This window comes from Gadus chalcogrammus, chromosome 17 (genome assembly GCF_026213295.1).
Source record: "Gadus chalcogrammus isolate NIFS_2021 chromosome 17, NIFS_Gcha_1.0, whole genome shotgun sequence".
In the NCBI taxonomy this organism is placed as follows: Eukaryota; Metazoa; Chordata; class Actinopteri; order Gadiformes; family Gadidae; genus Gadus; species Gadus chalcogrammus.
Genome location: NC_079428.1, coordinates 16,859,396 through 16,871,321, shown reverse-complemented (window position 1 = coordinate 16,871,321; position 11,926 = coordinate 16,859,396). Strand labels below are relative to the sequence as shown.

Sequence of the window (11,926 nt, the reverse complement as noted above, 5' to 3'; positions counted from 1 at the left end):
ACAACAACGCAAATATATAGTAAAACAGGAAGGTGAGAAGAGTCATTCTCTCTTGTCTTCATGGTTAATATGTAGGCCTATTGATTAGGAATAATGATCAGCAATAGAATAGGGCAACTACCTTTCCACATTCCTGAATTTATGGATAAGGATTGAATTGATTCATATATTTTTTATATCTCTGTCAATAGACTCATTGTTGAAATGACTAATTGAATTAATGGACTATTGACTACACTCTCAACGGGAGCGGAGCAGTTACTGTGATTAATGCGGGCTTTACTAAAGCAAAGCTGTTCCAAACACAATACTGTTCCCCATGTAGCACTTGTGATGGAAAATCTACATGTTGTATTGTTTTGGTCTATATGAATTTAAGTTTTGTTGCTATTCTGTGTAATTGTATATAGTGTCTGCCTTCTGCTCTCCTTTTGGGTCATTTAAAGTGTGAACGTTCGAGAGTCGTGTGATGCATTTTATTGCCTGCCTGTTCCTATCTTCTCGTGTGTCATCTCCCAAGCAATGCTTTGAAGTACCAGGCCTGTTCCCCGACACTCTGGCTAGCGTAAACAAAGTCAGAGAGTTACATGGCACGGCCGCCGACCCCACCTTAGCCTTGGGGGGGGGAGCTTCAGTTGTAAAGATAACCATCTGGTACAAAAAGACTTTTAGTATTGGGGGACCACCCCCTTCAGGACACAACCGAAGTGAATAAGAACTCATTGATTCGAACACTCGGTGGACTTGTCTGAGCGTACCTTCAGAGAATGAAGTAACACGCAAAGAGGTATGCCTGTTATGTTGTTTGTTGATGCATGTTGTGATATATCTTTGTTCGTACTTTTATTACAAATATACATAACCACTAATTGTCAACAGTATTGTGTGCTTTTTGCATCTAAATATCTCATCTGCTTAGACGCAATATCTGATACAGAAATTGCCACAACAGTTGGGGGCTCGTCCGGGATATCTAACCTGAAGATTCTACGAAATATCAGCTTCCAATACAGGTCTGAGGATTCGTTCTCAGTCCCAAAGCTCTACCTCGCCTCCAGGTGACTGTAACCAGACTGTAACCAAACCAGAGGTCGAGGAAAGGGTGCCTGTTGGGATAAACTAGTGGTTCTTCAGTACGGTATCCAAAGGAAAAAAGAATTCGAACAGGTGAGATCACAATACTGTTAAAGCTTCAAAATAAAATCCGTTACAGGAACGGTATATAAATGTTTCGGTAAACGTAAACTTATATCTGAACTTAGGCCTCGTTCAAAGAAACTCTGTTATAGGAACATGCGGTAGCTCCGTTTCGCTTCCGTCAATATATATATGGCTATATAGGTAACAGAAAGGGCAGCTAGGGTCTGTCAGGGACGGTAAAGGGAAACCCGTTGAAGCGCGGTTGGTGTTATATATATATAAATAATAATAGGTATTCATTAATAAATATATGTATATGTGTGTAGTAACAAGGAGGTTTCGGCGATATTAGATAATTTGTTAAATAATAACTAATAGTGTGTATGGATCTAAAAATGTATAATAGATCGGGAGAACCATAGTGAAATATTGGTATAAACTGGGCTTAAACGTTTTAGCTTAAACGGTTGTTGGGGCCAGGATAGAGAAAAAAAAATCAGCCAGGGACAGAGAGCGTAGAGAGTGTAGGTATTTTTAATCTCGATTTCACCCGAGATGTAGACCCGGACCTGGACTGCACCGGTGGACCGCGTGCGAATCCCCCTTCACCTCCACCGTATGACGACAACGCCCAGGCCGCCGCCCCATCATTCAACCTCTATCCAGACCTCACGGCAAAGGAGGCACCCGCTAACAGCGCAACATGTCCGGCATACGTTTTCCGTGCATCGAGACCCAGTGACATTAAAGGAGCATTTCACCGGTGCAGACATGAATATGTATTGAAATTGGGTCCTATATGTAGTCGAATAATAAAATAAAATTCTAATTGGTGCCGTCTTGACCGAGAAAAGGCAGAAAGTGACTTTTTGGCGCTTGTGGATTGAAGACAACAACTCCCACCATGCACAGCTTCGCTGGCGGCCACTCCCCCGCTGACCATCTCCGCCTATCGGGACTACCTCCTTGTTCCATCTACTAATTGGAACAAATCAGCGTGGAGCTTGAACCGACGTCACTAAGTAGTGACGCTTGCACAGAAGCACTCGGCCGGACATCTTTCCTTATTCTGGGTGGAAATAGTACATAGTTACGCCATTAAAATGGCGTTTATGTAAACATTTTTATTTTTAGCGAGAAATGTGGTGCATTTTAATTTCATAATGTTCGCTCGTTGAATTTGAAGGATGTTTGGTTGATAGTTTATGATGACGAAGAGGGAACGCTCCATTCACTTGCATGGACAGCGACTCTGTCGGTCTAAAGCAACCTCAACGTCTTGGCGGACTATATTGATTGTTATTTATATCCGAGATTATTTAATCTAACCCCGAATCTAACTCTATCATGCACCCAAACATGGCGGCGTTTGGGTTTCCTACCTCGGACATCACTAAATCCAGCGCAGTCGGCAGCCACAAGCGCGTTGACCATTTTTTGTGACACACAATGATCAAGCGACAAGTCAGAGCACGTTACACGCGCGTTTGGTGTGGCGCCGTAGGCCGTGTCCACCAAAAGCGTTTTTTTTTTATGGCGGCTTCACAGCCAAAAAATCGGTTCGTGTGGACGGGCCAAGAAGGCGACACACGTTCACGCAGACGGGAGACAGCGTCCAGGCGACTTACACGCCTCTATTTGGCCAAAGGATCGTGGATGCCTGGCTGATATAATCAGTCTCCACTGTGGTCCAAGCTTTCGCGAAGGCAGGAATAATCACTGAACTGCCAGGCACCCGGGCATGCGCACTGACTCGGATATATTACGAGAGGAATCCGGGCATGTTGGATGTCCGTATCGCCCAACTGTTCAATTCGCACACACAAGAATTTGAGGGATTCCGTAGACGTATGAATGAACGAAAAAGGTGAGCTTACTGGTTAAGAGATATATGATCAGCATATTGTTTAATATGCACATTAACGTTGAACATCGTTTACCATGGGAGTGACCGGAGTGTCAGAACGCTTAATACAGTTTGACTTTATCTGACTGTTTTGTTGACATTCGCTTTAGCACAGCTCGGTCTTGTCGATGCATAACGCAAAAACGCCCAGTTCAAACGTTATGATCTGCAGTATCTTCTATTCTATGCGCGCTACTCTAATAATCCGGTGGTCGTCACTATACATGAAAACAGTTCTAAAATAGGCCATTCATTAAAGGTGCGCTTTATAATCCGGTGTGCTTTATAGTACGGAAAATACGGTAGTCCTCGTTTGTGTTTCTTTCGAAATGGTGAACTTTTGCATGGACCCATCTTCTATGTCAGATCCAGTACCCTCCGCCAATGTACTTCAGTTTTAGCACAGCCTCTGTTATCTTAGCTTCAGACGCTGTGGATGTTAGTTTCTGCTGGTGAAGTCCCACCCACTGGCACTGCTCTAATAGGTCTGTAGCGTCAGTGGGTCCCACCCCCTAGAGTGGGGTGGGACTGGTGGTTGTAGTCTCTCACGAGAATCATCTCCTCTTACACTTCCTGTTTTCTTGTACGCAAAAATCGTCATATTGCGTCATAAAAAACAGGAAGTGTTGGAAATCGATACGGATCTCTCACTCTCCAGTCTCAAATAAGGGAATGATGCTAGACCATTCAAAAATATGCGGGGGGTTCTAAAAATACAAAGCTTATGTGAAATGGGTGAAGTTGCCCTTTAAGGACATAGCAGAATGTCTCCCGGACCCATCTGCAGTGGGAGGGGAATCCCTCGCTACAGCCATTCTGGAAATGGCCCGATCACCCCCATCGGCGAACCACGCCAAGTCAAACTGGGCCTACGGTGGGGTCGTATTCAAGGCGAACATTCCCGGGAGAAGACCAAGCTGATATAATGTTCGTGGAGGCGCCGGACAGCAAGGACGACCACAGGAAAGTGGGGAAGCACAGCGGCGGCCTGCTTTCGTTTGTGGCGTCATGGATCCTTGGTTCAACGATTCTCCAAAAGAATCGACAAGACAATGGAAGGGCCGGCTGCATTCGCCCCTTCCCGTGAAGTGACTGTGAATCATCCAAGAGGCAGAGGTGGAAGGGGGCATTCGCATTGACGGGACGCAGGAGCAGGCCAGGTCCAAGGAGGAGGTATGAGCACCATAACACATAACACAACCAACGCGCAAAATGGTCTCAGCGTCACAACGCACGCATGCACCACATCTCAATGATTGTTGTATGGTTCTCACCAGCCTTACGCGACCCGATCAGCTAAATGTAATATTATATATGGTTATTATATATATTTATTATATATGGTTATGGTAGCGTGTGCTTTTTGCATCTAAATATCTCATCTGCTTAGACGCAATATCTGATACAGAAATTGCCACAACACACTATATCCACACTGCCACAAGGGGGCGCACGAGACACCATGGCACTAAAGCCTGAATCATCATGGGTTGGACTTTTGTTCTTCAAACAAATATGCTTGTAGTTGTAGATATGTAGATCTAGATCGACATCTATTTATGTCTATATCTCTAGATAGTATTTTCCTTCTGTAACGCAGGGCGCTTCGAGCGGGCAACTCAAACGATGGCGACCATCTGGGTTATCAGAGTAATTCATTTCCCCGGCGTTGATATGGAATCAGGCCGCGTGTTAGAGGAAATTGAAATGAGTCACGAGTCAAGCGTGCCGAGATGGAAAGGAGGCAGCGCAGGAGGAAATCAGATCAGAGAACAGAAGGAAGGAGGAGGTGGCGTGAGACAGACTGAGAGAGAGAGGACAGACAGGGAGACAGAAAGCCACAGACAGATGGATAGATCTGTCCGTCTGTTTGTAGCATGCAAAACACACGCAGGCACAAGCACGCATGGACACACACACACACACACACACACACACACACACACACACACACACACACACACACACCCACACACACACACACACACACACACACACACACACACACAAACACACAAAGTACAAAACAGTTTCATACACCACTGGTTCTGTCTGCTAGCATCCTCTCTCCCTCTCTTTTTCCACTCTAGTTTCCTATTCCGTCCCCCGTCCCCCCCCGTCCCCCAGCACATTCTCCAGATAGACACTTGAATACAGTTGAAGATATTCCCTGAGGCTGAAGGAGAGATGGACCGGTCAAACATTGAAGTGGCTTAATATGTTTTCCCATGCAAGTCTGGCTGATTTTTGTGTGCAAGGTCTGAAGAAAGTAAGACGAAGAGCCCGGCCACTGATCAGTTAACACACACTTGATCAGACACGCACGACGTACAAAAACACACAGGCACACAAACACACACACACAGTGTGAGTCACTGCATGGGGATGAGTCAGAATATTCTCCTGATCCACAGCTTCTGTCCAGCTCTGTGTGTGTGTGCGTGTGTGTGTGTGTGTGTGTGCATGTGTGTGTGTGTGTGTGTGTGTGTGTGTGTGTGTGTGTGTGTGTGTGTGTGTGTGTGTGTGTGTGTGTGTGTGTGACCTCCGCCGGCTCCTCCAGGCCAAGCCCTCCAATAAGAGCCACACTGTGTGAAGAACGACATTAATTCATTTAGGGTTTCAGTTTGACCTCTTCCTATTTCTAACCGTCTAATGTCTTTTGGACGGTGTGTACTATCTAATACTGTTTTCAGTGATATAAGGCACTTTGTAACTAATATTTTAATAGCGGCTCCATAGATATTTTTATAGCTATAACATTGTTGTAGGTATAATAAATTATGTAACATTTCGGCATCAAAATATCCATACACAACAAGGCCTATGATTTATTTTGTTCAGTTGTATACTTTTTTCCAACAATGTTCCAATCGAAATCCGTCGTTTTATTCCTTGACAGTGACGGTGCGCTACAGTCGGCCACTTGTCGATGGCTGAAGCCCTGTAGCCATTATATAGCCCACTGATATACGGGGACACACAGTAATCCAGTAGAGCCCAAATGGATTGATATGACGTTTCCATATCAATCAAGCCCACAATGTTGTGCTACTTTGACAAGGGGCTCATGCCAGGTACCAAGCTAATGCAGTGTTTCCTAGACAGTTTCCACCAATTTAGACCTATGGGAAATCTGTTAACCTGTATTATATACAGTTGTTAAGTCAGTTGAACATGTATTATCTATTCTACAGTATTTGTTAAGTCAGTTGAACATGTATTATATACAGTCTATGTTAAGTCAGTTTAACCAATAGTATATGGCTGGTGGAGTGTGGCACCTGTCATGACCCTAACGAGGGGAGCTTAATGAGCTCATTGACAACACCTCAGCTGGGCTTATTTAAGTACGGTGGCGTGTAACATCGACATTTTCTACAGAAGTCTGTGTGCGTAACTAGCGCTCAATTGGCAACACGGTTATTGACCCTTAAAAGCGCTGCTTTTCATCAGCGCCCCGTTTGTGCTGAATCTCTGTTGAATACACAGATGCACACTCACACACTCACTCACTCACTCACTCATGCCCTCACTCACTCACTCACTCACTCCCTCACTCACTCACTCACTCCCTCACTCACTCACTCACTCACCCCGCCCCAATACACACACGCACACACCACCTCGTACCTCCGCTCTATCTTTCAGGGCTCTACAGCTCAGCTGTGCGTGGAGAAAATATCCCAGAAGGCCTTGCTGCGTGGCCTTTTCAATTATGTAGAGGGGAGGGGCCTCAAGGAAGGGAGCGCCAAACGATTTCCCCTGACGTCGGAGCCCCTTCTGTGACATTTACCTCCAGCCAGGCCATCAAAGTGTATGTGTGTTTCTGTATCGGGTGTGTGTGTGTCCAGGCCCCACTAATGATACCCCCCACCTACCCACCGACACACACACTGGGTGTTAAACCTGTCCATCAGTCGCCCTATTGAGGAAGGGCGGCGTGCATCGACTAAAGACTGAATTGATATGTTATGATTCATAGAAACGATTGTCTCGAGAAGTTGAATGTTGATGTGATAAAATGAGCTGGCTTCGTACTTGATTATCGATGAAATGACACGAAGCGTATTCACTGGTGAGAGATCATCTATATGATTCTTTGGTTTATCTGCAAGCATTTAATTTGTCATCAACAGCAAATGCAATGTGTGTGTGTGCGTGTGTGTGTGTGTGTGTTCGGTGTGTGTTGCATGGCACCCCTGCCATGGCAGAGAAGAACATCCCCTGCAAATCACACACACACACACACACACACACACACACACACACACACACACACACACACACACACACACACACACACACACACACACACACCAACACAAACACTTGGGTTGTTGACGTGTGTGTGTGTGTGTGTGTGTGTGTCTGTGTGTGTGTGTGTGTGTGTGTGTGTGTGTGTGTGTGTGTGTGTGTGTGTGTGTGTGTGTGTGGCTAGCATTTGAGCTAAGTATCACCCAGTCGACATCAGTCCCCATTGCACTGATTATGTGGTCTCATTGAGTTTTAGGTCAACTGACATATGGGGTATACACCTTTGCAAACATTTCCCCAGAATATGTGGACACAAATACACGGTGTTGTTGGCTGAATGTGGAGCACAGAGCGGCAGAGGAGACCTTCTGAAGATAGAAAGGTTTGAGGCTGACCTCAGGTGGACCAAAGGAGCAACTGCAACCAGCTGATAAACACTTTTACAATACATTTCAAACAGTTCAAATTATGTCTCTCATACGATACGATAATACTTTATTGTCCAGAGCAAGTCTGAATTTGTCTTGCATCCCAAGCAGCTCTATTTACAAACATCACAAACAAGACATCTGAGGCCTGTTTCAGGTAGCTGGTTTAACATACTCTGAGTTTAATCCTGCGCTCTGAGTTGGTTGACTCAGTGTTCAGGGTTGAAAAGCAAATCTGGGTTTTCGGTTTCAGAACAGGTGATCAGCGTTGGGTTAATCAACTCTGAGTATGTTCACTCTGGGTTGAGGGCGTGCCTGTTGACTATGAAGAGCCATCATCAATGGATCTCTGATAACATGATCAAACATGGACCAAAAGCGTAGATCCACTTACTTTTCCCCCACGGAATTGGAAATTCTAATGAACGTGTATGCCGAGCAGTTACCCATTTTAACAAAAAAAAGCTATACCGCCGCGTATTTTACTAATAAATTAGTAAAATAAAATAAAATAAGAGGAAAGTTTAATATCTTCCACTTATTCAATATGTAAATTGTGTGTGTGTGTGTGTTTGTGTGTGTGTGTGTGTGTGTGTGTGTGTGTGTGTGTGTGTGTGTGTGTGTGTGTGTGTGTGTGTGTGTGTGTGTGTGTGTGGTGTGTGTGTGTGTGTGTGTGTGTCAATTTACGCAACCCCGAGTTGCCCCACGAGGACTTGGCAGCAAATGAAGTACAAAAATATAGTTTAAACAGGTAAACTAATGTTTAATTGAAATCAAATCAATCGTGCTGTTTTGCCTGCTCTACCTAATTTAACAGCTATGTTCAACATGTATTATATATTTGTATACTATATTTAAGCAGTAAATGTAAGTAGTAGGCCTACATTTCCCAGCCACCCCAACACTGCCAATATTTAATAGGATTTAGATATATTAGAAGGCTACACCTAGGCAAAATGCATTATAAATATATATGTGTCTTCAAAATAGCGCTTACTGAATATTAGGGTAACATTTTCCTCCATGTTAGCAAATCGAAAAAATGCAGAGGCCCGGTAGACTTGAGGGGGTCCACCACCTGCAGCCCTCACAGAGGCTGAGGAGATGGCCCTCAGCCAACAGAGTATGCGTCCTGTGGCTGAGGGCATCCCTGGGGGGAGCTCCTCTGATCCCCCCCACCCCCCAGGATAGAAGTGCCTTTACAGTATAAGAGGTTGGTTATTCAAAATAATTAAATATGTACACGCAACCCAGCGCGTTGCAAATTAGATGGGGCAATATTCTGGCTCAAGTAATAATTGCACTGTCTAATCATCTTCTTCCAGTTACTGATGGCGTCATCGCCCTACTTGAACCAGATGCCCTCACCAACCTCCATGCAATTGTAACAATTCAAAAGATGCAAAAGGATGCTTTGGAGATCCAAATTTTGGAACATAAGTTATAGGTGGGTGAGGTGCAAACTGGGATAGGCTACTGTTCCCTGCTCTAAAAACATACCCAATATAAATGACTTTTTTTTTTTTTGTGCTTTCAGGAAATAAAAAAATCCTCATAAGTAGATTGTCTTTATTAGAACACGGGCTGTGGTGGGACAAGTTATTTAGTTGAACAGTTTACTCAAAGGGTTTTACTTCAGTGAACAATGCAGACGATTATGCTGAGCATGTGCATGTAGAGAAGAACAGCATCTGGTTAAAAGCAGTACCAGGGTCTTTTCTGCCTTGCATTCTTAAAATGAGTTTCTTGACTTGCAGCAGTTATAGGTCCGTGGTTAGTCAGCTACTCTGATCATGGGAAAGCCACAACGTTGAAGTGACTGTAGTACAGAGCGGGTGGGATGCACGGGGCGGATCATTCTGCACATGCGTTAATTGGGATAAAAAATAAAAAAATAAACTTAAAGCATGCCCCCGGTGCGTTTGACAGTTAACATGGGGGCTGAGAAGGTGGTCTAAATAAATGATAGATTGCGCTGAAAAACGAGAGCGCTCGTGAAGAAAATTATCAGGAAAATAAAGTATATCCAACCGGGGTCTTAATAATCGTTCCTCACGGAGATTCCTTCTGAGGATCGCAGCCTCTATGTCCACAGGCTCTCGTAGAAAAGGACATGCCATTTCTAACACTTCCTTCTGTCGGAGAGCTGCCTTCAGCCTTATAGACAACAAACTCAGAGTAGGTCTAACCACCTCCCGAGCAGGTTAGGTCCACGGCGTATGTTGCCGCAGCAACTAACTCTCGGTTGCGCTGAACCTGCTACCTGAAACGGAAAACCCAGAGTTTCCACTAACTCAGAGCGAACAAACTCGGGGTTGCCTCAAAACCAGCTACCTGAAACAGGGCTCAGGACAGGACATCAACCAGAGGACATAAAGACAGGACCCACAATTAAAATAAAAATACATACATTCATCATGACATTACAGCAACAGACGACATCTTATCAGCTGATATACACTTTTTACTGGATCTGTAAAACATGTTGTGTTGGTTTTTAGATAAAAGTTATATGCATTGCCTTGAGAAAAAAAAATCATACGTCTTTCTGAACTAACAAGTTAGTTTTCATGGCAAATATAAATTCTGCTCTGTTTTTCTGAATGAACAAGATACTTCAAAATCCCAATAGAAGCTGTCATTCACATTCAGCACTATTTCACAGAAGCAAACAAGTCCCGCCTGTTGAGTTTAATCCGGTTTTATCTTGGTTTATGTTTAAGTCATTGGGAGATACTCTTGTCCTTAAGTAATATTGATTGCATTATTAGTTTATCGACTTTGCGCAGGCAAAAACTAGGCAGGTTGTTCAGATCGGAATCCCGTTCTGATCTGCTTGACATTGCAGCGTTTGTCCAGGATCAGTTGAATCGATAGTGCATGCTTCATCGATATAAATGATGCATCTAAAATGCATTCAGGCTGGCCGCTGACTCAGGAGACAATCAGGCAACTGCTGAAAATACTGGACCCCCACGGAGTACAATGAGGCGCCGGCAGGGGCGGAGTGGGGCACTAATAGCCACCGGGAGAATCGTCCCCGGTCCGGCCCTCCAACCCCCCCCCCCCCCCAACACTGTTTTTTTTTAACACATTTAACACGACTCAGCAAGGTATTATTTGATGAGGAAAGCTTGTGCGTGCTAAATCGATCCATCGATGTGTACAAACTAACCATGTTGGAGGGAAAGCGTATAATTACACGAAGCCATGCTGTTCCTTTGCCCTGATCTCATCTCATCTCATCTCATCTCATTTTCGTCCGCTTATCCGGGGTCGGGTCGCAGGGGGAGCAGCTCAAGCAGGGGGCCCCAGACTTCCCTTTCCCGGGCCACATTGACCAGCTCTGACGGGGGATCCCGAGGCGTTCCCAGGCCAGTGTTGAGATATAATCTCTCCACCTAGTCCTGGGTCTTCCCCGAGGTCTCCTCCCCACTGGACGTGCCTGAAACACCTCCCAAGGAAGGCGCCCAGTGGGCATCCTTACCAGATGCCCGAACCACCTCAGCTGACTCCTTTCTCAGTAAAGGAGCAGCGGCTCTAATCCGAGTTCCTCACGGATGGCTGAGCTTCTCACCCTATCCCTAAGGGAGACGCCAGCCACCCTTCTGAGAAAACTCATCTCGGCCGCTTGTACCCGCAATCTCGTCCTTTCGGTCATCACCCAGCCCTCACAGTGTTAGCAGGTAGGCTTACTCCTTCTGCCTACCCTGCACAGCGGAATAATAATTCTAAGGGATGAACAGACGTTCAGACGTTTATCCCTTCAGTCATCAATCTCGTGACAATGTTTATTGAAGAACTGGTCACAACATGCTGCTCTCCGTGAGAGTCAGGTACAGAGAGGGAGGAGGGTAACATCCCCCTTATAAGGTAGTGGTGTCATCAGTCACATGCGGCTCCAGGACATATTTGGCGCAACAGCGCGTCCTCCTGAACAAATACAGTTACATGCATTCATACACTTATCCACTCTCAACACACACACACACACACACACACACACACACACACACACACACACACACACACACACACACACACACACACACACACACACACACACACACACAATGTAATAATACCATGCTATAATACTATAAAATAATAATACCATGTGATAATACTATAATAATACCATTTGATAATAATCTAATAATACCATGTGATAATACTATAATATAATAATACCATGTGA

The 11,926-nt window shown here is 44.8% G+C and overlaps 1 long non-coding RNA gene across 1 annotated transcript; it reads left to right on the top strand.

The window, feature by feature from the left end:
• Positions 1-8,798: 8,798 nt before the first annotated feature.
• Positions 8,799-9,176, top strand: LOC130369677 (uncharacterized). The gene is made up of 2 exons (XR_008892868.1): positions 8,799-8,941; positions 9,054-9,176. It is a non-coding gene; the product is annotated as an uncharacterized LOC130369677 (long non-coding RNA).
• The last annotated feature ends 2,750 nt before the right edge of the window (positions 9,177-11,926 follow it).